This window comes from Felis catus, chromosome C1, assembly GCF_018350175.1.
Source record: "Felis catus isolate Fca126 chromosome C1, F.catus_Fca126_mat1.0, whole genome shotgun sequence".
Lineage (NCBI taxonomy): Eukaryota > Metazoa > Chordata > Mammalia > Carnivora > Felidae > Felis > Felis catus.
In genome coordinates, this window is record NC_058375.1 from 78,674,974 (window position 1) to 78,700,104 (window position 25,131).

The 25,131-nt window shown below is 37.2% G+C and overlaps 1 protein-coding gene across 17 annotated transcripts in view; it reads right to left on the reverse strand.

Annotated features, from left to right (window-relative positions):
• Positions 1-25,131, reverse strand: part of EVI5 (ecotropic viral integration site 5) — a 241,613-nt gene that overhangs the window by 199,374 nt on the left and 17,108 nt on the right. For 2 of the 17 annotated variants that reach the window (XM_045036194.1, XM_045036193.1), the window contains exon 2: positions 21,305-21,391. The exons of the other annotated variants lie outside the window; for them this stretch is intronic. The gene's annotated coding sequence lies outside the window, so the exon portion shown is untranslated. The remainder of the gene's footprint in view (positions 1-21,304; positions 21,392-25,131) is intronic. 17 annotated transcript variants of the gene reach the window in all.

The window sequence follows — 25,131 nt, forward strand, 5'->3', positions numbered from 1 at the left end:
GCTGCTGTGTGCCAGCACGTGGGAGGAAGGGAGCTAGCCCCTGGACTCAGTAGTGATCTCAGGGGTACACTGGCAGACAACAGTCCCCTCCCTTGAGTACTGTGAGAAGAGGGTATATTGCCCTCTCAAGGACAAAACACCCTGCAGACACCAACCATATTGACAGGGCAGAGTGATGCTACTTCAGAACCAGGTCATCATGGTGTGAGATCCTTTAAGACATGGGGTTTTGAATCCCAGCCAAGTGCCTAGGAGGCATGGGAGAACTGTGGAGCAGGACAAGCCAGCCACCAGCACGGGAGGGCCTGCCTGAACAGCATGGTTTGAGACATAAAAAAACAAGACCCATCTATATGCTGCCTCCAAGAAGCTCATTTTAGAACTAAAGATATCTACAGATTTTAAGTGAGGGAATAAAGAACCATCTATCATGCTAATGGACACCAAAAGACAAATGGAGTAGCCATACTTATATCAGATCAACTAGATCTTAAATCAAAGACTGTAATGAGATGAAGAAGGGCATTCTATCATAATTAAGAGGTCTATCCATGAAGGACATCTAACAATTGTAACTGTTTATGCACCCAATTTGACAGCAAACAAATATATAAATCAATTAGTAACAAACATAAAGCAACTCTTTGATAATAATACAATAACAGTATGTGGAGTTCAACAACCTATTTACAGCAATGCACAGATCATCTAATCAAAAAATCAACAAGGAACCATGGCCTTGAATGACACAGTGGACCAGATGGACTTAACAGATATATTCAGAACATTTCATCCTAAAGCAGAATACACATTCTTTTCAAATGCACATGTATCATTCTCCAGCATAGATCACATACTGGATCACAAAACAGCCTTCAACAAGTACAAAAAGATCAGGATCATACCATGCATATTTTCAGACCACAATGTTATGAAACTTCAAGTCAACCATAAGAAAAATTTGGAAAGATCACAAATATGTGGAGACTAAAGAACACCCTACTAAGGAACAAATAAATGGGTGAACCAGGAAATTAAATTAGAAATTAAAAAATACATTGAAGCAAATGAAAATGAAAACAAGAAAGTCCAAAACCTTTAGGATGCAGCAAAGGCGGTCCTAAGAGACAAGTATATTGCAATACAGGCTTACCTCAAGAAGCATGAAAAGTCTCGAGGCACCTGGGTGGCTCAGTTGGTTAAACATCCGACTTCGGCTCAGGTCATGATCTCGCAGTTTGTGAATTCAAGCCCCACATCTGGCTCTGTGCTGGAAGCTCAGAGCACAGAGCCTGCTTCGGATTCTCTGTCTCCCTCTCTCTCTGCCCCTCCCCTGCTCACACTCTGTCTCTCTCTCTCTTTCTCAAAAATAAACATACATTAAAAAATTTAAAAAAAAAAAAAAAGCATGAAAAGTCTCGAATAGACAACCTAACCTTACATCTTAAGGAGCTAGAAAAGCAAAAGCAAATAAAACCTAAAGCCAACACAAGGGAAATAAGATTAGAGAAAAAATATATGACTTAGAAACAAACAAAACAGTTCAACGAAATTAAGAGCTGGTTCTTTGAAAGAATTAATAATAATTGATAAACCCCTAGCCAGACTTACCAAAAAGACAAGAGAAAGGACCCAAATAAATTAAATCACAAATGAAAGAGGAGAGATCACAATCAACACCACAGAAATACAAACAACTGTAAGAGAATATTATGAAAAATTATATGCCAACAAACTGGGCAAACTGAGAGTAATGGACAAATTCCTACAAACATATAAACTACCAAAACTGAAACAAGAAGAAATAGAAAATCTGAACAGACTCATAACCAGCAAAGAAATTGAATCAGTAATCAAAAATCTCCCAAAAACAAAAGTCCAGGGTCAAATGGCTTCCCAAGGGAATTCTACCTGACATTTAAAGAAGAGTTAATACCTATTCTTCTCAAACTGTTCCAAAAAATTGAAATGGAAGTAAAACTTCCAAACTCATTCTACGAAGTCAGCAGTACCTTGATTCCAAAACCAGACAGACTCTACTAAAAAGGAGAATTACAGGCCAATAATTCCTAAAAAAACCTGGAAGCAAAAATTCTCAACAACATACTAGAAAATCAAATCCAACAGTACATTAAAAGAATTATTCACCACGATCAAGTGGGATTTATTCCTGAGCTGCAGGGGTGGTTCAATATTTGCAAATCAAACAACATGATACACCAAATTGATAAAAAGAAAGGAAAAGAACAACATGATGCTCTCAATAATGTAGAAAAAGCATCTGACAAAATACAGCATCAATTCTTTTTTTTTTTAATGTTTAGTTTTGAGAGAGAGAGAGAGAGTGTGTGTGTGTGTGATTGGGGAGGGGGAGAGAGAAGGAGACAGAATCTGAAGCAGGCTCCAGGCTCTGAGCTGTCAGCACAGAGCCCAACATGGGGCTCGATCTCATGAAACATGAGACCATGACCTGAGCCAAAGTCAGACGCTTAACCGATTGAGCCATTCAGGTGCCCCAGCATCAATTCTTGATAAAAATCCTCAACAAGGTAGGGACAGACGGAACATACCTCAACATCATAAAATCCATATATGAAAGATCCACAGCTATTATCATTCTTAATCGGGAAAAACTGAGAGCTTTTCCTCTATGGTCAGGAACTAAGACAGGGATGTCCACTCTCACCATAACTATTTAACATAGTACCCAAAGTCTTGGCCTCACCAATCAGACAACAAAAAGAAAAAACAGGTATCCAAATTGGCAAGGAAGAAGTCAAAGTTTCACAACTTGCAGATGACATGATACTCTATATAGAAAATCCGTAAGACTCCACCAAAAAATTGCTAGAATACATGAACTCTGCAAAGTCTCAGGATATAAAACCAACGTATAGAAATCTGTTACATTTCTATACACCAATAATGAAGCAGCAGAAATAAAAATCAAGGAATCAATCCCATTTACAACTGCAACAAATACAATAAGATACCTAGGAATAAACCTAACCAAAAAGGTAAAAGATCTGTACTCTGAAAACTATAGAACACATACAAAAGAAATTTAAAAGGATACAAAGAAATGGGAAACAATTCCATGCTCATGGATTAGAATAAACACGGATGATGTCTATATTGCCCCAAACAATCTACACATTTAACGCAATCCCTATCAAAATACCACCAGCATTTTTCACAGAGCTAGAACAATCCTAAAATTTGTATGGAACCACAAAGGACCCTTGATAGCCAAAGCAATTCTGAAAAAAAAAAAAACCCAAAACAAAACCAGAGGGATCATAATTTCAGATTTCAAGCTGTATTACCAAGCTACAGTCATTGAGACAGTATGGTACTGGCACAATAACACACACAGATCAATGGAACAGAATTGAAAACCCAGAAATGGACCCACAACTATATAATCAACTAATCTTTGACAAAGCAGGAAAGAATATCCAATGGAAAAAAAAATATCCAATCTCTTCAACAAATGGTGTTGGGAAAACTGGAAAGCAACGTGCAGAAGAATGAAACTGGACCACTTTCTTACACCATACACAAAAATAAATTCAATAAGGATGAAAGACCTAAATATAAGACAGGAAACCATCAAAACCCTCAAAGAGAACACAGGCCACAAACTCTTTGACCTCGGCTGTAGCAACTTCTTACTAGACACATCTCTGAAGGCAAGGGAAACAAGAACAAACATCAACTATTGGGACTTCATCAAGATAAAAAACGTCTGCACAGCAAAGGAAACAATCAACAAAACTAAAAGACAACCTATGGAATGGGAGAAGATATTTGCAAATGACACATCCGATAAAGAGTTAGTATCCACTATCTATAAAGAACATATAAAACTCAACACCCAAGAAGAACTCAGTTAAGAAATGGGCAGAAGACATTTTCCCAAAGACATCCAGATAGCTAACAGATGTTCAACATCACTAATCATCAGGGAAATATAAATCAAAACCATGATGAGATGTCACCTCACACCTGTTAGAGTGGCTAAAATTAACAGCACAGGAAACAAGTGTTGACAAGGATGTGAGTAAAGGAGAACTCTTCTTTCACTGATGGTGGGAATGCAAACTGGTGCAGCCACTCTGACCAACAGTATGGAGGTACCTCACAAATGTAAAAGTAGAACTACCTTACAATCCAGCAAATGCACTGCTAGATAGTCACCCAAAGGATACAAAAATACAGATTTGAAGAGTTACAGGCACCCCGATGTAGCATTATCAACAACAACCAAACTATGGAAAGAACCCAAGTGTCTATCAACTGATGAATGCATAAAGAAGAGGTGGTATATATCGCTTCTCAGCCTTTTGGCTAAGATCAAGTGTAGAAGAGGTGGTATATACATGCAATGGAGAATTACTGAGCCATCAAAAGGAATGACATCTTACCAACTGCAATGACACAGATGGAGCTAGAGTATATTATGCTAAGCAAAATAACTCAGTCCAAGAAAGACAAATACAATATGACTTCACTCATATGTGGAATTTAGGAAACAAAACAGATGAACATATGGGAAGGGGGAAAAAAAGAGAGAAGGGAGCCAACCATAGAAGATTCTTCATGACAGAGAACAAACAGAGGGGTGATGGAGGGTGAGGGGTGGGGGATGGGCTAAACAGGAGATGGGCATTAAGGAGGGCACTGGGTATGATGAGCACAGGCTGTTACAGGTATGTGATGAATCGCTAAATTCTACTCCTGATACCAATATTATACTATATGTTAACTAACTAGAATTTAAATAAAAATTTGGGGAAAAAAATAAGCACATCAATCCCCTATGCTTTTCATGAAAACTGAATGTTTTATGACATTTAGAACACTACCTGGCATAGTAAACATTCAAATGTTTGTCATTAATACTACATTACTACTACCCTCTACTACTACTATTACTTACTACTACTGTGATTACTACTAAAAAGGCCCACCCATGTGCTTCCAATAGATATCCTAAACTGTTAGAAGCTGAAACTAATTATACGTATCAAAACTATATTCAGAATCTTGTTTGTTTCCTTTCCCCATCTTTAACAGCTTACAAAGAATTATCTTACAAAGAATTATCTTCCTCCTCCTCCTCCAGACCTCTGCTGTTACTGTTTCATAATCAGTACGTTACAAACTGTATTAGCCACCCTTTGTTTTCTTATATACAAATGAGCAGATGTGTAACTACAGAAGGAAAAAAAAATCAAATTAAGCTGATCTTTGTGACATACTTTCTATAGAGGTAATTTCTTTTTTATTTTTTTAAACATTTTTAAAAATTTTTAAATGTTTATTTACTTTTGAGAGAGAGAGAGAGAGCGAGCGAGCATGTATGAGGTGGAGAAGGAACAGAGAGAGGGAGACAGAGGATCCAAAGTGGGCTCTGCACTAACAGCAGAGAGCCCAATGCAGGGCTCAAACTCATGAACTGTGAGATCATGACCTGAGCCAAAGTCAGAGCCACCCAGGCACCCCTTAAATGTCTATTTTTGAGAGAGAGAGAGAGAGAGAGAGAGAGAGAGAGAGAGAGAGAGCGCGCGCAAGCACGAGCAGGGGAGGGGCAGAGAGCAAGACAGAGAATCCCTAGCAATCCACACTGCCAGCACAGAACCAGATGCAGGTGTGAAATCATTATCTGATTTCAAACTCAAAAGTGTGAAATCATTATCTGAGCTGAAATCGAGAGGTGGATGCTTAACCGACTGAGCCACTCAGGTACCTGAGAGGTAATTTCTTAAAGAATTTCACTCATAACTGGGACGCCTGGGTGGCTCAGTCAGTTGAGCCTCCGACTTGGCTCAGGTCGTGATCTCACAGCTTGTGAGTTCGACCCCCACGTCAGGCTCTGTGCTGACAGCTCAGAGCCTGGAGCCTGCTTTGGATTCTGTGTCTCCCTCTCTCTCTGCCCCTAACCCACTCGCATTCTGTCTCTGTCTCTCTCAAAAATAAATAAACATTAAAAAAAAAAAAAAAAAGAATTTCACTCATAACTTAAGCAAGACAGATACCTGAATACTGACTAGAATAATGAGCTGTATTCTGATAACCTCAGCATATTAAGGAATTGCCAAGGAAAAGATGACCAAAACTGAAGAGAACAGGGGTTCATTTACAACTATTTTAGCACCTGTTATTTCTGAAGTTCTGATACTATGTAAAACTATCTATCTCTACAAAGAAAATAAAAGGTACAGAAAAAAACTCCTGGAGGAAAGTAAAAGAGGTAATGCTTTTTAAACATTATTTACAAAACATGACAACCCTCAAAAGCGCTAAGTCATGTAGTACATGAAATAGTGTGCCCAAATAATAGATGCAACGTTTGAAGAACACACTGAAATGCAGGCTAAATTTACAGATTTTTCTTCATCCAATTAAATCTTGATTTCAAGGGGTATACAACCAATTTCGTCAGCTTCTCTGCATATAAGTAAAATTGGTACAGCCCTTTATAGATTATAAAATAGTTTCACATAGTTGATCCTTAAAACAGATCTAAGAAGACAGCCCAGTGTGTTACTCATTTGACAAGTATTTACTCAGAACCTACTGTGAAAGAGAGTACCTATGGGGTGCTGAATACATGAGTATATGGTTATAAACAAAATAGACATGTTCTTTCCCCTCATGGAACTAGTTAAAAAGTCAGATAAAGACTGAATACAGAGAAAGATATGATGTAAGGGCAACGAACGACAACTAAATTTGATAGAGTTTTTAAGGACTGCCTTTCTCAAGAGGCAACATATACAATTTAAGAACTAGAAGATGAGCAAGAAGCAGCCAACTGTACAAAGGACTACACCAAAAAAAAGGCGGGGGAGGGGGGGACAGACAACATGTACAAAGGCCCTGAGCAATTTAAAAAGCTTGGCGGGTTAGAAAAGGGCTGTCCAATACAAACACAAGGTGAACCACAAATGCAAACCACATTAGTTATTTTAAATTTTCTAGGAGCTATACTTTAAAAAGTGAAGTTATATCTTTTATTTAACCCAAACATGTCCAAAACATTATTTCACCAGATAATTAATATTTCATGAAATATTTTACATTCTTTAATACTAAGCCTGAAATTCAGTGTAAAGTTTACACTTACATAGCACATCTCAATTCAGACTAGCCACAGTTCAAGTGCTTAAGACTTACATGTAGCTAGTAGCCTCCATATTGAACAGCACAGGTTAGAATAAGAGGAGACCATTATGGCTAACACATATTAATTTAAAGGGAAATGTGGAAAGGTGAAACAAAAAGTCAACAGGTGCCCAATAATTAACAGTATTATAAGAATGAAATTTGGATTCTATTACTGGAAGTCACAAGGGTTTTAAACATGCAAAGAAAAAACTTCATCTTTCTGTTTTATAAAGAGTACTCTCCTTTTTAAGACACAGAGAATAAGAGCAGAAAAAGGAAGAGTAGGCAGAAGACTCTTAACAGAAATCTAGGTGAGAAATAATTAAGGTTTAGGCTATTGTGGGGGTAGCAGAGGCAAAGAAAATAGATGCATGCAAGATAACATTATGGAGGTAGAAACAAAATAATTTTTAGATTAAGTGCATGTAGACAATAAGAAAGAAAAATCATGAAGCATAATCTACTATGACTTGAGCAACCAGTGGTGCCATTTACTGTGACTGGAGAAATTAGCATTTTGTTGTTATTTGACAGGGAATGCTGGAGTTAATGAAATGAATCAAGATTTTTTCCAAATAAAAAAACAAGTTCAGAGAAGCTCACACTTACTAATAAATAGTATTAAGTTAAGACTCAAACCCAGATATTCTAACACTGGATATAATACCCTCTTACTGGTAATATATCGTCTCTCCATAATTCAACAATAAAAATATTCCATTAAGGGGGCACCTGAGTGGCTCATCTGGTTGAGCATCTGACTCTAGATTTCATCTCAGGTCATGATTCCAGGGTCAGAGGACTGAGCCCCACGTTGGGCCCCATGCTGAGCATGGAGCCTGCTTAGAATTCTCTCTCTCCTTCTGACCCTCTCCACCCCTTATGTTCACACTCTCTCTCTAAAATAAAGGGGGAAAAAAATCTGCTAGGATGTGGGTAAGCAATGCCTCCTGTACATAAAGAAAGGCCTCAGTTAAATGGCTGTAGGTCTTTTATAATTCTTTCATATTTTTGAAAAATGAAAAGAAAAAATTTACCTTCAGTTAATATGCCTAGGAGTCTGAAATTAAAATCTACAGAAAACACTCTCCTACCTAAGCTCCAGAGAACAATAGCAAAGTAGAAGCCAAGTATCATGACTTAAAAATCAGTGCCAAACCCCTATAGCCAAAGTAGCAGTAATGGTTCAGAAGCTGAGACTCTGAAGAGTTTGTACTCTTCAGAACAAACAGGGTGATCTTTACATTCTGACACTGACTCAAAAATCTGGCTACCTCAGCTTCAGGGATTTAATATTCCTTCTAAGTTCTTTACCTCCACTACAGCCCTATCAATTTATTCAACAAATACTTAGTAAGCCTAAGTACAGGGTAGGATATTGAGCAGGAAGACGAGGAAGACACATGGTTCTTGTCTTGTCCTATCCTCAAGTAGCTCACCATTAAAGGCATGTGAGGAGACAAACATGGAAACAATTATAACAAATGCCACAGAAAAGTCTATACAGTTGACCCTTGAACAACACGGGGGTGAGGGAGGTTAGGGGTGCCAACCCTTCCACCCCTGTGCAGTCAAAAATCCATTTATAGGGGCGCCTGGGTGGCGCAGTCGGTTAAGCGTCCGACTTCAGCCAGGTCACGATCTCGCGGTCCGTGAGTTCGAGCCCCGCGTCGGGCTCTGGGCTGATGGCTCAGAGCCTGGAGCCTGTTTCCGATTCTGTGTCTCCCTCTCTCTCTGCCCCTCCCCCGTTCATGCTCTGTCTCTGTCCCAAAAATAAATAAACGTTGAAAAAAAAATTTTAAAAAAAATCCATTTACAGTTGGTCCTTAATACAGGTTTGAACTGTGTGAGTCCACTTATACAGACTTTTTACAATACTGTACTGTAAACATATTTTCTCTTCCGTATGACTTTCTCAATAACATCTTCTTTTCTCTAGCTTACTTGTAGTATATAATACATATAACAGACAAAATATGTTAATCAACTGTTTATCAGTAAGGCTTCCAGTCAACAGTAAGCTATTACTAGTTAAGTTTTTGGGGAGTCAAAAATAATACGCAGATTTTCAACTGTGCAGGGGTTCAGTGCCCCTAACCCCCACGTTATTCAAGGGTCAACTATACTGTCATCCTTTCTGGCCACCCAACATCTGAATCCCCATTAGTGTTCTGGAATTTCCCCCATCTGAACCTAAAAAGTACCAGATACTATTTCTCATGGTCTCCCTTGAAAATAATTTATAAGCATCGGACCAAGGTTCACATATCTACTTCTTTCTCTCTCTCTTTCACCTGTTACCCCCAAATCTAGTAGCTTAATATACTAAATATTTATTATCTAACAGTTTCTGTGTGTGAGGAATTAAGCTATAGTTTAACTGGGTGATTCTGGCTCAGGATCTCTCATAAAGTTGCAGACAGTATCTTAGCCAGTGCTACCATCTTTGAAGATTTGACCGGGAATGGAAGATCTACTTCAAGACGTCTCCTGCACATGGTTATTGGCAAAAGGCTTCAGTTCCTCACATGAGAACCTCTCCAGAAAGGTGGTGAATATCCTTACAACATGGTGGCTGGCTTCCCTCAGAAAAAATGAGCAAAACAATATATAATACCTTATATGACCTTGCATCTTAAGACACAATCTTTCATTTCTGCAATAACCTATTTGTTACCAAAGTCCACTCTACTTAGTGTGGAAGGAAACTATATAGAATGTAAATATCAGGAGGTGGGGTTATCAGGAACCACATTGGAGGCTAACTATCTTATGTAATATATGATGGCTATATGTTATACAGTTCATAAACACATATATATTCATGAATGTAATAATGCTATGTTAGGAAGGAGAGGGGTCACAATGATTATAAGTGCATTTGTCCTCTGCGCCCCCCCCCCCCACTTGTGCTCTGTCTCTCCCTCTCTCTCTCAAAAATAAATAAAATGTAAAAAAAAAAAATTTTTTTTTTAATTTTTGGGGTGCCTGAGTAGCTCAGTCAGTTAAGCAACTGACTTTGGCTTGAGTCATGATCTCATGGCTCGTGGGTTCGAGCCCCACATAGGGCTCTGTGCTGACAGCTCAGAGCCTGGAGCCTGCTTCAGATTCTGTCTCCTTCTCTCTGCCCCTCCCCCACTTGTGCGCCCACTCTCTCTCTCTCTCTCTCTCTCTCTCAAAAATACATGTAAAAAAAAATTTTTTTAAGTGCATTTGTCATTTTTATTTGTTAAAGTGGGTGATGGGAATAAAGGCATTTATTACATTTTTCTTTATACCTTTTGAGTTTGAAATATTTCATTATAAAAAAAATTCAATGCTGGGGTGCCTGGGTGCCCAACTCTTGATTTCGGCTGAGATCAGGATCCAGGATCATGGAATGAAGCCCCATGTCAGGCTCTGCACTGAGCATGGAGCCTAAGATATTTTTTCTCTCTCTCTCTCTCTCTCTCTCTCTCTCTCTCTCTCTCCCCCCCCCCTGCCCCTCTCCCCCACTTGTGCACTCTCTCTCTCTAAAATAAAAAAAAAATAAATTTTTTTAAATAAAAGTAAAAATAAATTTTTAAAAAATTGATGCTTTGCATAAAGTGAGTATTTTCAAATACATTATTGTGAGCACATACATTGGTAGAGCTGTTTTGAAGGACTACTTGGAAGTATATATAATAAAATTTACACGTGCATAAACCAACTCAGAAATCTGTCCAAAAGAATTATTTGCCCAAATAAAAAAAGACCTCTGTACTAAAACTAATCACAGAACTATTTATAATAGGAAAAAAATTGGTGACAACCCCAATGCCCACCAAAGTATGAGCAAATAAATTAAGACACCACCATACAATAGAATGCAGTCATTAAAAAGAATGAAATTCCCGGGGCGCCTGGGTGGCGCAGTCGGTTAAGCGTCCGACTTCAGCCAGGTCACGATCTCGCGGTCTGTGAGTTCGAGCCCCGCGTCGGGCTCTGGGCTGATGGCTCAGAGCCTGGAGCCTGTTTCCGATTCTGTGTCTCCCTCTCTCTCTGCCCCTCGCCTGTTCATGCTCTGTCTCTCTCTGTCCCAAAAATAAATAAACGTTGAAAAAAAAATTAAAAAAAAAAAATAAAAAGAATGAAATTCCCAATATGATAGAACCAATCAGTCATTGGTAAAGAATAGGATGTATAATTCCATTTTTTAAAAGGCTATATATCAAACTATGAACTACATCAAGAGTGAAAATTTAGCAAGGGAAAAAAAGGCAGAGGGAGAAAATAGCTCTTTTGTACTTTAGAGACACCCATTCTCAAAAATTTTTACTAACCTGTATAGGCATACCTGGCAAGACATTGTAGGTTCAGTTGCAGACCACTGCACTAAAGTGAATACTGCAATAAAGAAAGTCAAATGAATGTTTTGGTTTCCCATTGCACCAAAAGTTGCTTAGAAAAGTGTTATGTCTGAGAAAGTAATGTGCATACCTAATCAAAAAATATTTTATTGCTAAAAAATACTAACCATCATTTGAGCTTTCAGCAAGTTGTAATCACTTATCACAGATCACCATGATAAATGTAGTAATAATGAAAATGTTTGAAATATTGTGAGAATCACCAAAATGCAACAGAGACATGAAGCAATAAGCAAATGGTGCTGGAAAAATGGTGCTGATAGACTTGCTTACCTAGCATTGTCACAAACCTTCAATTTGTAAACAAACAGTATCTGCAAGTGCAATAAAGCAAAGAATGATAAAACAAGGTATGCCTGTACTTTCATAACTTCTGTGGTTGTTTTGGTTTTGTGTTAAATAGATTTTATTTTTTAGAACAGTTTTAGGTTCGTAGCAAAATTAAGCAGATGGTATGGAGATTTCCCATATATCCCTTGCCCTCACACATACATAGCCTCCAACACCAACATCCCCCACCAAACAGAATATTTGCTACAACTGATGAACCTACTGACAAACCTTTATTACCAAACTCCATCATTTACATTAGGGTACACTCTTGGTGTTGTACATTCTACATATTTGAACAAATGTATAATGACAAATACCCACCGTGATAGTACCATACAGAGTATTGTACTGCCCTAAAAATCCTTCTGTGCTCTCCTGCTTCTCCCCTCAATTCCTGGCAATCACTGGAATTTACATCTCCATAGTGTTGCCTTTTCCAGAATGTCATAGAAACAGAACCAAATTGTGTGCAGCTTTTTCAGACTGACTTCTTTCACTTAGAAATAGGCATTTAAGTATCCCCCATGTCTTTTCACGGCCTGATAGCTCATTTTTTTCTTAGCAATAAATAATATTCCACTGTCTTGATGTACCAGTTTACCCATGCAGCTACTGAAAGATATCTTGATTTAGTTCAAGTTTTAGTAATTGTGAATAAAGCTGCAATACACATCATATGCAGGATTTTGTGTGGACAATTTTTCAAGTCCTCTAGGAACACAGAGGAGTATGACTTCTGAATTGCATAGTTAAGAGTATGTTTAGTTTTATAAGAAATTGCCAAACCGTAATCTAAACTAGGTATACCATTTTGCTTTCCAATAATGAATGAGAGTTCCTGTTGCTCTACATCTTTGCCAGCATTTGGTGTTTTCAGTTTTCTAGATTTTGAACATTCCACTAGGAGAGTAGTGGAATCTCATCATTGTTTTAATCTGCATTTCCCTAATGACACATTACGTGGAGCATCTTATCAGATGCTTATTTGCCATATGTAGACTTTCTTTGATGAGGTATCTGTTAAGATCTTTGGTCTATTTTTAAATCATGTTGTGTTCCTAATGTTGAGTTTTAAAGTTCTCTGAATATTTTGGTAACAGTACACTAAGATTTGTCTTTTGGAAAATCTCCCAGTCTGTAGCTTGGGACAAACTTTTAATTAAAATAAAGTTGAGATATCAATTCTTTCTTTCATGGATCATGCCTTTGATGTTGCACCTAATAAATCAACATCAACCTAAGGTCACCTAGATTTTCTACTGTTATCTCCTAGGAGTTTTATAGTTTTGCATTTTAATTTAGGTATCTGATCCACTTTGTGTTAATTTTTGTTAAGCCTATAAAGTCTATAACCTAGATTCATTTTTGTGCAGGAGGCCTAATTGCTCCAGCACAATTTGTTGAAAAGACAGTCTTTTCTCCAATGTATTGTCTTTGCTCCTTTGTTGAAAATCAGTTGACTGTATTTATATGGGTCTATTTCTGTTCCATGGATCTATTTGTCTATTGTTTCACCAATATCCCACTGTCTCAATTACTGTAGCTTAAGAGTTTATCTTTTTTTTTTTTTTTTAGTGTTTATTTTTGAGAGAGAGAGAGAGAGAGAGAGAGAGAGAAAGAGAGAGAGAGAAAGAGAGAGAGGGGCAGGCAGAATGTGAGCAGGGGAAGGGCAGAGAAAGAGAAACAGAATCTGAAGGAGGCTCCAGGTTCTGAGCTGTCAGCACAGAGCCTGAAGAGGGGCTCGAACTCACAAACTGTGAGATAATGACCTGAGCCAAAGTCACTTAACATGGTGCCTGGGCCACCCAAGCACCCTGTCTAAAGTTATATCTTGATGTCAGGTAGTATCAGTCTTCTATCTTTCTTCTCCTCCTTCAAAATTGTGTTGACTGTTCTAGGTCTTCTGCCTCTCCATATAAATTGTAGGATCAGGGGTGCCTGGGTGGCACAGTTGGTTGAGCGTCCAACTCTTGATTTCAACTCAGGTCATGATCTGAGGGGCAAGAGATCAAGCTCCACGTTGAGCTCTGCACTGAGCATGGAGTTTGCTTAAGGTTTTCTCTCCTTCTCTCTCTGCTCCTTCCTGTGAGATCGTGACCTGAGCTGAAATCAAGGGTCAGATGCTTCACTGGCTGAGCCACCCAGGGGCCCCATTAAATTTTTATCTTTCCCAGGCCAGCAATGTGGTACAACGCTCTTGAGATGCTGGGCAGTGGCAGTCAACCACAGCTGCTAGTCAGCCGTACAATCATGAGATTAACAACAACTGATACACTTAAAACCATCCTATACCCTGACAACTATTCTGTTTTTCACTTTTATTTGTTTTTTTACATTCATTTATTTATTTTTGAGAGAGACAGCAAGCAGGGGAGGGGCAGAGAGAGAGGTAGAGAGGGAGACTCCCAAGCAGGCTCCACACTGTCAGAGCAGAGCCTGATACGGGGCTTGAACTCACCAACTCTGAGATCATGACCTGAGCAGAAACCAAGAGTAGGAGGCTTAACTGACTGAGCCACCCAGGTGCCCTTGTTTTTCACTGGTAGTGCAGTATTCTATAAATTACATGAAATACTCAACACTATATTCTACAAGAGGTGTTGTGTCAGATCATTTTGCCCAAATGCAGACCACTCTAAGTATTCTGAGCATGTTTAAGTAGGCTAGGCTAAGCTATCATGTTTAGGTTAGAGGTATTAAATGCATTTTTGACTTACAGTATTTTCAACTTCTGGTGGGTTTATCGGTAACCCCATCATATACTGAGGAAGCCTAAGTGCTTATTAGTTTCATAAGGGGTTTTTTCTCTCCCAAATATTTCAGATTTTTTACTTTAGACAATAGTGCCATCTGTGAAGAAAGTTTTAGTTCTTCCTTCCCAATCAATGTACACCTTTAATTTTCTTATCTTACTGCATTAACTAGGACTTCCAGTATGATGTTGAACAGCAGTGGTAATAGGGAATACCCTTGCCTTCTTCCTGATCTTGGTGGGAAAGCTTCAAATTTCTGTTAAATATGATTTTAGCTGTGTATCTTTGTATGTATCTTTATCTGAAGTTTTTTTGTACCTTTATCAAGATTATATATATACACATATATACATGTATACACACACACACACACCTTTATCAAGTTCCCCTCTGTTCTAGTTTACTGAGAAGTTTGATCTTAAGTAGACTCCATGCCCAATGTGGGGCTTGAACTCACAACCCTGAGATTGAGTTAGATACTCTACCAACTGAACCACCCAGGTGCCCCTAGTTTATTGAGAGTTTTTATCACGATTGGGTGCTAGATTTTGTCAAATGCTTTTCTCCATCTATTGATATGCTCATGTGACTTTTCTTCTAAAGCCTGTTTCTGCAATGGATTACATTAATTGATTTTCAAACTTAAAACTAGGAGCACCTGGGTGTCCAACTTTGGCCCAGGTCATGATGTCACGGTTCAGGAGTTTGAGCCCCACCTCAGGCTCTGTGCTGACAGCTCAGAGCCTGTAGCCTGCTTCAGATTCTGGGTCTCCCTCTCTTTCTGCCCTTCCCCCACTCACATTCTGTCGCTCTCAAAAATGAACAAACATTAAAAAAACAGTTAAACCAGCCCTTCATATCGGCGATAAACCCCACCTGGTTATGGTATGTGATTCTTTTTATACATCATTGGATTCAATTTGCTAGTATTTTATTGAGGATTTTTGTACCTATGCCCATATGAGATAAGGGTCTGTAAGTTTTCTTTTATAATATCTTTGTCCAGTTTTTGGTATTAGGGTAATGTTGACCTCATAGAATGAGCTAGGAAGCACTCCCTCTGCTTCTTTCTTCTGAAAAAGACTGTAGACAACTGGTATAATTTCTTCCTTAAATATTTGGTAGAATTCACCAGTGAACCTATCTGGGCCTGGTATTTTCTGTTCGAGAAGGATTTGTTTGTTTTTTAAAGTTTATTTATTTTTGAGGGGGGGGGGAGAGAGAGAGAGAGAGAGAGAGAGAGAGAGAGAGAGAGAGAGAGAGAAGAGGAGGGGTAGAGAGAGAGAGGAAGACACAGAATCCCAAGCAGGCTCCAGGCTCTGAGCTGTCAGCACAGAGTCTGATATGGGGCTCAAATTCACAAACCACAAGATCACAACCTGAGTGGAAGTCAGATGCTTAACCAACTGAGCCACCCAGGCACCCCTGTTCTGGAATGTTATTGTTGATTCAATTTCTTTAATGCATATAGACCTATTCATATTGTTTATGTCAATTTTGGCAAATTGTATCCTTCAAGAAATCAGTTTTATGGCCCAAAACATAGTCTATTTTGATGAATACTACATGTGAGCTTGAGCAAAATGTGCATCCTGCTGATGTTGAATGAAGTGGTCTATAGATGTCCACTATAATCAGTTCACTGATATGCTGTTGAGTTCAATTATGTCATTATTGTCCTTATTATGTCCTTATTGTCCATTTCTAATAGAGGGGTATTAAAACCTCCAATTATGATAGTGGATTCATCTACTTATTGGAGTTCTATCAGTTTCTGCCCCACATAATTTGACATTCTGTTTTTAGGTGCATACATATTAAGTAAGGATTGTTATGTCTTCCTGGAGAAATGACTCCTTTATCATTATGCAATTCTCCTCTTTAGAACTGAAAGCTTTCCTTGGTCTAAATTCTGTTCTGTCTGAAATTAATATAGCTACTCCTTCTTTCTTTTAATTAGCATTAGTATGGTATATCTTTTATCTTTCTCCAATCACTTTTCAATCTGTATGCATCTTTCTATTTAAAGTAGATTTCTGGGGCATCTGTGTGGCTCAGTCAGTTAGGCAACAGATTTTGGCTCAGGTTACGATCTCACGGTTCGTGGGTTCGAGCCCCGCGTCAGGCTCTGTGCTAACAGTTCAGAGCCTGGAACCAGCTTTGTATTCTGTGTCTCTCTCACTGCCCCTCCCCCTCTTGTGCTATCTTTCAAAAACAAATATACATTTTAAAAAATATCAATAATAAAGTGGGTTTCTTATAGACAACAGAGTTGGATCTTGTTTTTCGATCTACACTAACAACCTGTCTTTTCATTTGTGCATTTAGACCGTTGACGTTCAAAGTGTTTACCGATATAGTGGAATTAACATCTACCATACCCATGACTGTTCTCTATTTCTTGCCCTTTTTTGTTCCTATTTTTGTCTTCCACTCTTTTTCTGCCCTTTGTGGTTTTAAGTGAGCATTTTCTATGATTGCCTTTTCTCTCCTTTCTTGGTATATCGGTTATACCTCTTCTTTTACTTTTCTTAGTGGTTGCCCTAGAGATTACAATATACATTTACAGCTAAGCCAATTCCCCTTTCAAGTAACACTACCCATTTTCCACTACCATAACATTACCCATTTTTCACACTACCTATTTCCTGGGTAGTATGAGTACCGTGTAATAACAAAATAATAAATGTTCCCTATCCCTTATATCATTGCTGTCATTCATTTCACTTATGCCTAAATACACATATAAGTATTCAGAAGTATTCATTATTATACTGTTGATATTACTTTGAAACTTATATGTTAGATCAATTAAGAAAAAAAATTATTTTACCTTCACCTATCCTTTTTTCAATGCTCTCCTTACATTATGTAGATTCTAGTTTGTGGCGTATATTATTTTCCTTCTCCTAAAAAATTTAACATGTCTTGCAAGGCAGTTCTACTAACAACAGATACCCTTAATTTCTGTTTGTCTGAGAAAGTATTTCTCCATTATTTTCAAAGGATAATTTTGCAAGGTACAGAATTGTAGGTTGGGTTTGTTTTGTTTTTTCTCTCAGAACTTTAAATGTTTTTACTCCATATTCTTCTTGCTTGCATGGTTTCTGAGAAGTTACCTGTAATCCTTATCAATGCTCCTCTATATTAGGGTGTGTTTTTCCTCTCACTTCTTCCAGGATTTTTTTTTCTCTTTTTTTTTTTCCCTCTTTTTTTTTTTTACTTTATCTTGGATTTTCTGTAGTTTGAAAATAATATGCCTAGGTATAGTTTTCTTGCCAATTAGCCTGCTTGGTGTTCTCTAAGCTTCCTGGAATTGTGATTCGGTATCTGACATTAATTTGGGGCAGTTCTCAGTCATTACCATTCCAAACACTTCTTCTGTCCCTCTTCTTTTTCTTCTCCTTATAGAATTCCCATTATGCATATGTTAAATCTTTTTTTTTTTTAATATGAGGTTTATTTACATGTCTAAAGTTAATCTTTACAAGGTAAGGATTCTATACCCCACCTATTGACTATAATGCCACAGAAATTAAAACATGCCATCCCTAATGATGCAGATGTTCAACCTTTTGTAGTTGTCCCACAGTTACTCAATATTCTGTTTTTCTTATCTTTTTTCTTTCTTTTCTAGTTTCAGCAGTTTCTATTGATAGCCTCATGCTCAGAGTCTTTCTTCAGCCATTAGTAGTCCAGTCTACTAATAAATAAACCCATCAAATGGTTACAATGTTTTTGTGATAATGCTATGTGTTTCTTCTCTAGCATTTTTTTTCTTGTTGTTGTTCTTTCTTAGAATTTCCATCCCTTCCCCTTTCATCACAGTTGTTTTAAATTCTTTCTTGGTCTGGTAATTCTAATATCCCTACCCTACCCAAGTCTAGTTCTAATGCTGGCTCTAATTGTGCTTTTTGTCTTTAGTATGTCTTGTAATTTTTCTTAACAGTTGAACATGATGTACTAGGTAAAAAGAACTATTGTAAATAGGCTTTTGTTAATGTGGTGGTAACATATGGGGGGAAAAGAAAATACATAAAACTTAAAACCAAGTTATTTTATGGGGCATCTTGGTGGCTCAGTCAGTTAAGCATCCGACTTTGGCTCAGGTCATGATCTCATAGTTTGTGAGCTCAAGTCCCGCGTCTGGTTCTGTGCTGACAGCTCAGAGCCTGGAGCCTACTTCAGATTCTGTCTCCCTCTCTCTCTGCCCCTCTCCCACTCACACTCTGTCTCTCTTTCTCTCAAAAGTAAATAAACATAAAAAAAAAAAATTCTCTAAAAACCAAGGTTATGTTGGAATTTGAGGATAAGGAAATGCTTTTTCTTCCCTTTCTTTTTCCAATTATCTTTAACTTGGTTATATAAAACTCGTATAATTAAAGAATGAGGGGGGGCACCTGGGTAGATCAGTCGGTTAAGCAGCCGACTTCGGCCCAGGTCATGATCTCGCGGTCTGTGAGTTTGAGCCCCATGTCGGGCTCTATGCTGACAGCTCAGAGCCTGGAGCCTGTTTCAGATTCTGTGTCTCCCTCTCTCTGACCCTCCCCCATTCATACTCTGTCTCTCTCTGTCTCAAAAATAAATAAACGTTAAAAAAAAATTTTTTTTTTAAAAAGAATGAGGTAAATACATCAAAAAAAGTGAATGACCAGGAAGAGATCAAGGATATGAGAAAGAAAGTAAATAGGAGGCTAAAGAATATAAACATATCTGATTTCACTTTGCTTTAAAATAATTCTTATTTATAGATTTTTTTCATTACAAGTGATGCACATTTGTGGCAAAAACATTTCTTAAATCACGAAGAAAAATTAATTATCCATAAAATACCACTCAAATAATCACTGCTAGCCTTTAAAAGAAGAGGCAGGAACTAGGGGACTACGATGGAACATGAATGAGAGAGATCATCACCTCACTCTTAGAAGTAAAACTGAACTAGCCACAAGCCCATAAGAGTTCCAAACATAAAATTTGCCACTGTACCCATTTTTAAGTATATAATTCATTGGAAATAATTATATTCACAATTTGTACAGCCATTACCAACCATTTCCAAGACTTTTTCATCACCCCAAACAGGAACTCTGTATCCATTCTTCCTTCCCTCCAGCCTCAAGTTAATCTCTGATCTACTTTCTGACTCTGAATTTACCTATTCTAGATTCATAAGTAGAATCATACATACAACATTTGTCCTTCTGTGTCTGGCTCATTTCATTCAGCAACATTTTCAAGATTCATCCATGCTGTGTTACGTATCAGAGCTTCATTTCATTTTGTGGCTGAATAATATTTCATTATATGTATATTTCTCTCATTTTTCAAGGTGTTGGAAACTCTGAGACCATAAAAAACCTGATATATTTAAGGCTGAAAGATAGGTATAGATAAGTAGGTAGGTAGGTAGAAAAATAAATAAAGATATCTCTACTCATCTGTTGTTTATCTATTCATCTGTTGATGGACACTTGGATTGTTTCCTACTTGGACTATTGTGAATAATGCTGCTATGAACATGGGAACACAAGTGCCAAACATACTTTTAATAGTTTGCTCTGGCTGGAAAGCCAACAGAGGAACTATAAAGGTAAACAGTAACAAAAGCTGCCAATAGCAATTACCACAACAAAATTAAATAGGATATCAGACTATATTCTATTAGAGTCTATATTAATATATAAATATGTTCTAGAATACATAAATGTTAACTTATGGTTTTAATATTTATACTGTTGATGTTTTACAAATTTTCTTGAATAAATATGTATTATTTGCATAAATGAAGGGAAAGCATTTTTGTAGAGTCCTTTGTTATAGCAGGATATATATGTTCTATTTTGAGAAATAATACAAAATAAGGAAATAAACGGGAGAAAGCAACACAATGCTGAAGCAACCCATTAAGAGACCAATACTGAGGTCAGGATTACAGGTTAGGAGTACTACTGAGAAGGGAGAGGAGCTGGAACCTGACAGCATTTTTTTATTCTGTTCTGACCACAAAGAAGGTACTACTTTGCCCTCCATAATGCCTAGTACATACCTACTATATACTACTCAACAAGATACTCAAAAGTTGGCCTAAAGAATAAATAGATGGACAAGTCTATAGATATCCAAGCTTTTCTACCTACGTCTTATTTTTTAAATTAGTTACATAGTTAGTCTGAAACTGGTTATTGCAAGCATCTGAAGTTTCACCATAAGTTTCACAGGAATTCATAAATTCACAAGGAAACTGGCAGGTAGATGAATAACAGAATATTTATTTTATTTCTGGGATCACTATTTAAACTACAACTCTGTTTATACAAGATTACAAACCCCAGAGCTCACCAACTTATAGCACCATACTTTTTCAGTGGGTATTTGTGTAAGTGTTTGTAATGCCAAATGGGATCCTGAGAGGTCTTTTCTTATTTGCTTTCAAAATAAACAGCAATGTATCAAGCTTAGAAGTACCTTCTGAAATGTTTGCTCAACTTTCAAAATGGTCTATGTCAATGTAAATATAAAAAATCATTAATTTATACCTATACACATTGATATTTGTTCTTCAAAGTGCTGGAAACTCTGAGTCCAGGAAAAACCTGATATACAACTGAATGAATGTGTGAAAAGAAAAAAATATATATATTTATACTCAACCTTGTTCCAATAGGATTTAAGGCTGGTGCAATTGTAATATACATCTTCAATCTCTTAAGCAGGTTATAAGAAAGTATTGTTCCAACTCTGTAAACATGGAAATAAATATTATAAATAGGAATGTATTGTACATTTGGAGTATTATTAATAAATACAGGACACAGATTTTAAAAATATACCCTGTAATTTCCACAAAGAATTTCAAACTATGTCTTTCATTTATGTAAGCTAACAACTGTCAAAAAGAGATGTAGGAAGGGAAGATACAGAACACTGGCTTCAACAGGAATCAAAAAATAGAACAGATATTACAGCGAAAGGGGAAAAAAACAGGAAATAAGAGCAACACTGCTGACAAGACTCCTTCCTTTAAATGTCTACGTGATAAATTTCCAAGTTAATTTATTTTCTGTAGGCACACAGCATATTTCCATCTCTCTATGACCCCTCCTACCTCTAGAGCTAAATTTCAAAAAAGCACAATTTATACACAATGATATACTACTTACTGCTGCTGCCACCACCATCATCTACTGTATACTATGTACCAGGCACTGCAACAAGATTTACATCAATTATCTTACTAAACCCTCACAACCCTAATATAGGTTTTACTGACATTTGTGGAAGTTAAACAACGTGCCCAAGATCCATTAGCTAATAAACAATGGAGCTGGGATACTAAACATTTGGCCTCAAAACAAAAACGCCCTGACAAGGTTAAATCACTGATAGGAAGGTAACCTTAAACTAACTGTAGAACATAAAAGTAAAAAAAACCATGATCCTGAGGATTTTGACAGAACAGGGCCCACTCAAAACCAACCTGATTACCAATTTAACTAAAATGAAACATTGAGATGGAAATATTTCAAAATGAAATTGTCAACATATCATGAAAATTCCTACCTCCTTCATAAATAGCCTATTATAGACTGTACATAATCTTTTTTTAATCCATGTAATACTAGTATAAAAAGTTTCAAGAATATCAGCAAAAACCTTTTTTTATAAACTTTCATATTTTCTGTGAACAGATCTGTATGACAGATCTGGACAACAATTGATATTTTCCTGAGTTTAACATTATTGCACAAAAGGAAACCTTCCTACTGTATAAACTACAGCAATAGTTTCTAAAGAAAAAGGAACAAAGAAAGTGAACAGAAAATAGAAACCAATGGCCACCACATCCCAAATACATGCCTATTTTAAAGGAAAATGGAATTTTACCAAGGCTACCAGAAGCACTGAACTCCAACTAACCTGTTTATCAGACTTAAGTTTTTTTCAAAAAATCTTCTAAATATAAAATGTCAGTTTGCTAATGTTCTATATTTAAGTTCCAATGATATGAGTTTATTGCTTAACAGTTGTAAACCTGTATTTATAGTCACTATTAAAGGACTTTACTAATGGGTATCACATGCACAGCTCTCCAGCTAACTGAATTCCCTTAATTCTACTAGACTGAGACAGCTCTGAAATACCTTAAGCTACCTGTAAAGTTACCATACACATATAGCCACAAACATGCACATATTTTTCCAACCCATTCAAAATATCTGAGTATTGCTGTTATATACAGGCTAGGTGATTGAAACATTTCAAGTGAATGAAGTACAACTCAGTTTTAGCATTTTAAATGTTTGTATAAAGTTATCTATCCAAGGGGTGATTGGGTGGCTCAGTCAGTTAAGCATCTGACTCTTGATTTGGGCTCAGGTCATGATCTCACATTTCATGTGATGGAGTACTACATGAGGTGAGGGGTCTGCACTGATAGTTCAGTGCCTGGTTAGGATTCTTTCTCTCCCTCTCTCACTCTCTCTTCCCCTCCCCCAAGCCCTGGCACCCACACACCCTCTCTCAAAATAAACAAACATTAAAAATAAATAAATAAACATCCAAAACTGGGACACCTGGGTGGCTCAGTGGGATGAGTGTATGGCTTTTATTTTGGCTCAGGTCATGATCACATGGTTTGTGAGATGGAGCCCGCCATCTGGCTCTGCACTGACAGCACAGAGCCTGCCTGGGATTCTCTCTATCCCTCTCTCTTCTGCCCCTCCCTCTCTCTCTCTCTCTCCCTCAAAATAATAAACTTAGAAAAAAAGTACCAAAACTGTACTAGCTATAGAATGCAATTACCCTAAGGAATCAGCATTCATTTACCTTTTTTTTTCATTTAGCATTTAAAACCTAAGAGCTATAGATGTTCAAATTTATTCAAAAATTTAATAAAATATTTTAACTGACCATTTCAACTACTACCCAGTATTAAAATGTTTTTCAGGTTTATATATTCATTTTTTTAATGTTTTTAACGTTTATTCATTTTTGAGAGAAAAAGACAGAATTTGAGTGGGGGAGGGGCAGAGGAAAAGAGAGAGAGAGAATCCCAAGCAGGTTCTGAGCTGTCAGCCCAGAGCCTGACACATGGCTCAAACCCACGAACCATGAAATCGTAACCTGAGCCAAAGCCAGACGCGTAACTGACTGAGCCATCCAGGTGCCCCTATACATTCATATATTAATTGCTAGGTTAAACTTATTTCTCAAAAAGAAATAGTGCCCCTTTAAGCTATCTTGCTCAAATAACAAAAATCACTATGAGCTATGGATCTGAATTAAGTTTTGTTCATTCTAGGGACACCTGGGAGCTCAGTCAGTTAAGCATCCAATCTTGGCTCAGGTCACGATTTCATGGTTTGTGGGTCAAGCCCCATATTGGGCTCGGACAGCTCAGAGCCTGCTTTGGATTCTGTGTTTCTCTCTCTCTCTCTGCTCCACCCATGCTTGTGTTCCATCTCTCTTTCAAAACTAAACATTTTTAAAATTTTAATAATGTTTTGTTCATTCTAAAAAATTCAAGTCTTACTTAATGCTATACACTTCAGTAAAGAATCTATAAAAGATAACATACAAACCGAGAATCTCTCTTGCTACTCTGCCAACCTAAACCATCCAAAGAATAAGGTAATCAATATTTCTAAGCACATACAATACACCAAACAATTATGAGGTAGATATTATCATTTATCACATTAACATATGAGAAAAGGATCTTATAGATAGTTTTGGTAATCCACTTAGTCATTTTGATAATTCAAACCTGAATAGAAAACAAACCAATCTTGCTATCGGACACATATTCCTTAAATAATACCTTCCATATAAATTCTAATTTTAGTATATGTGCTGCCGAAGCGAGCACTAAATTCTATGTGTCCTTTCTGTTTTTTAGTCTTCCTTTAATAACATCATAATCACAGAATCATAACAGCTGCTATTTATATTGAGCATTAAAATCCATGCCAGCTACTGCTCCAGGCAGTTAACATTTATTATTTCCATTCCTCATGACCATCTTTGCACAGTAAATATGAAAACACATACCTTCTGATAAGGAAACAGACTCAGAAATGTTAAATAAAAAGGAAAATGACAAAGCAAAATGCTTGTTTTTTCTACTACATAATGCCACATTTTTTTCCAGCCATCAATTCTTATAATGAAATTATCCGCAATATAGAATTTTACTAGATCCTCAACAAAAACAAGGTTGTTTTCCTTTACAGAAAGGGAAAGTATTGAATTCTGTAAAACATTTTATTGTATTACCACAAGACTGATGTAATTTCCCCACAAAAACTTTTATATTAAAACTGGGAGGAGAGAGGACACCTGGGTGGCTCAGTTGGTTAAAGCATCTGACTTCGGCTCAGGTCATAATCTCTCAGGTTTGTGAGTTCAAACCCCACATCTGGCTGAGCCTGGAGCCTGCTTCAGATTCCATGTCTCCCTCGCTCTCTGCCCCTCCCCCG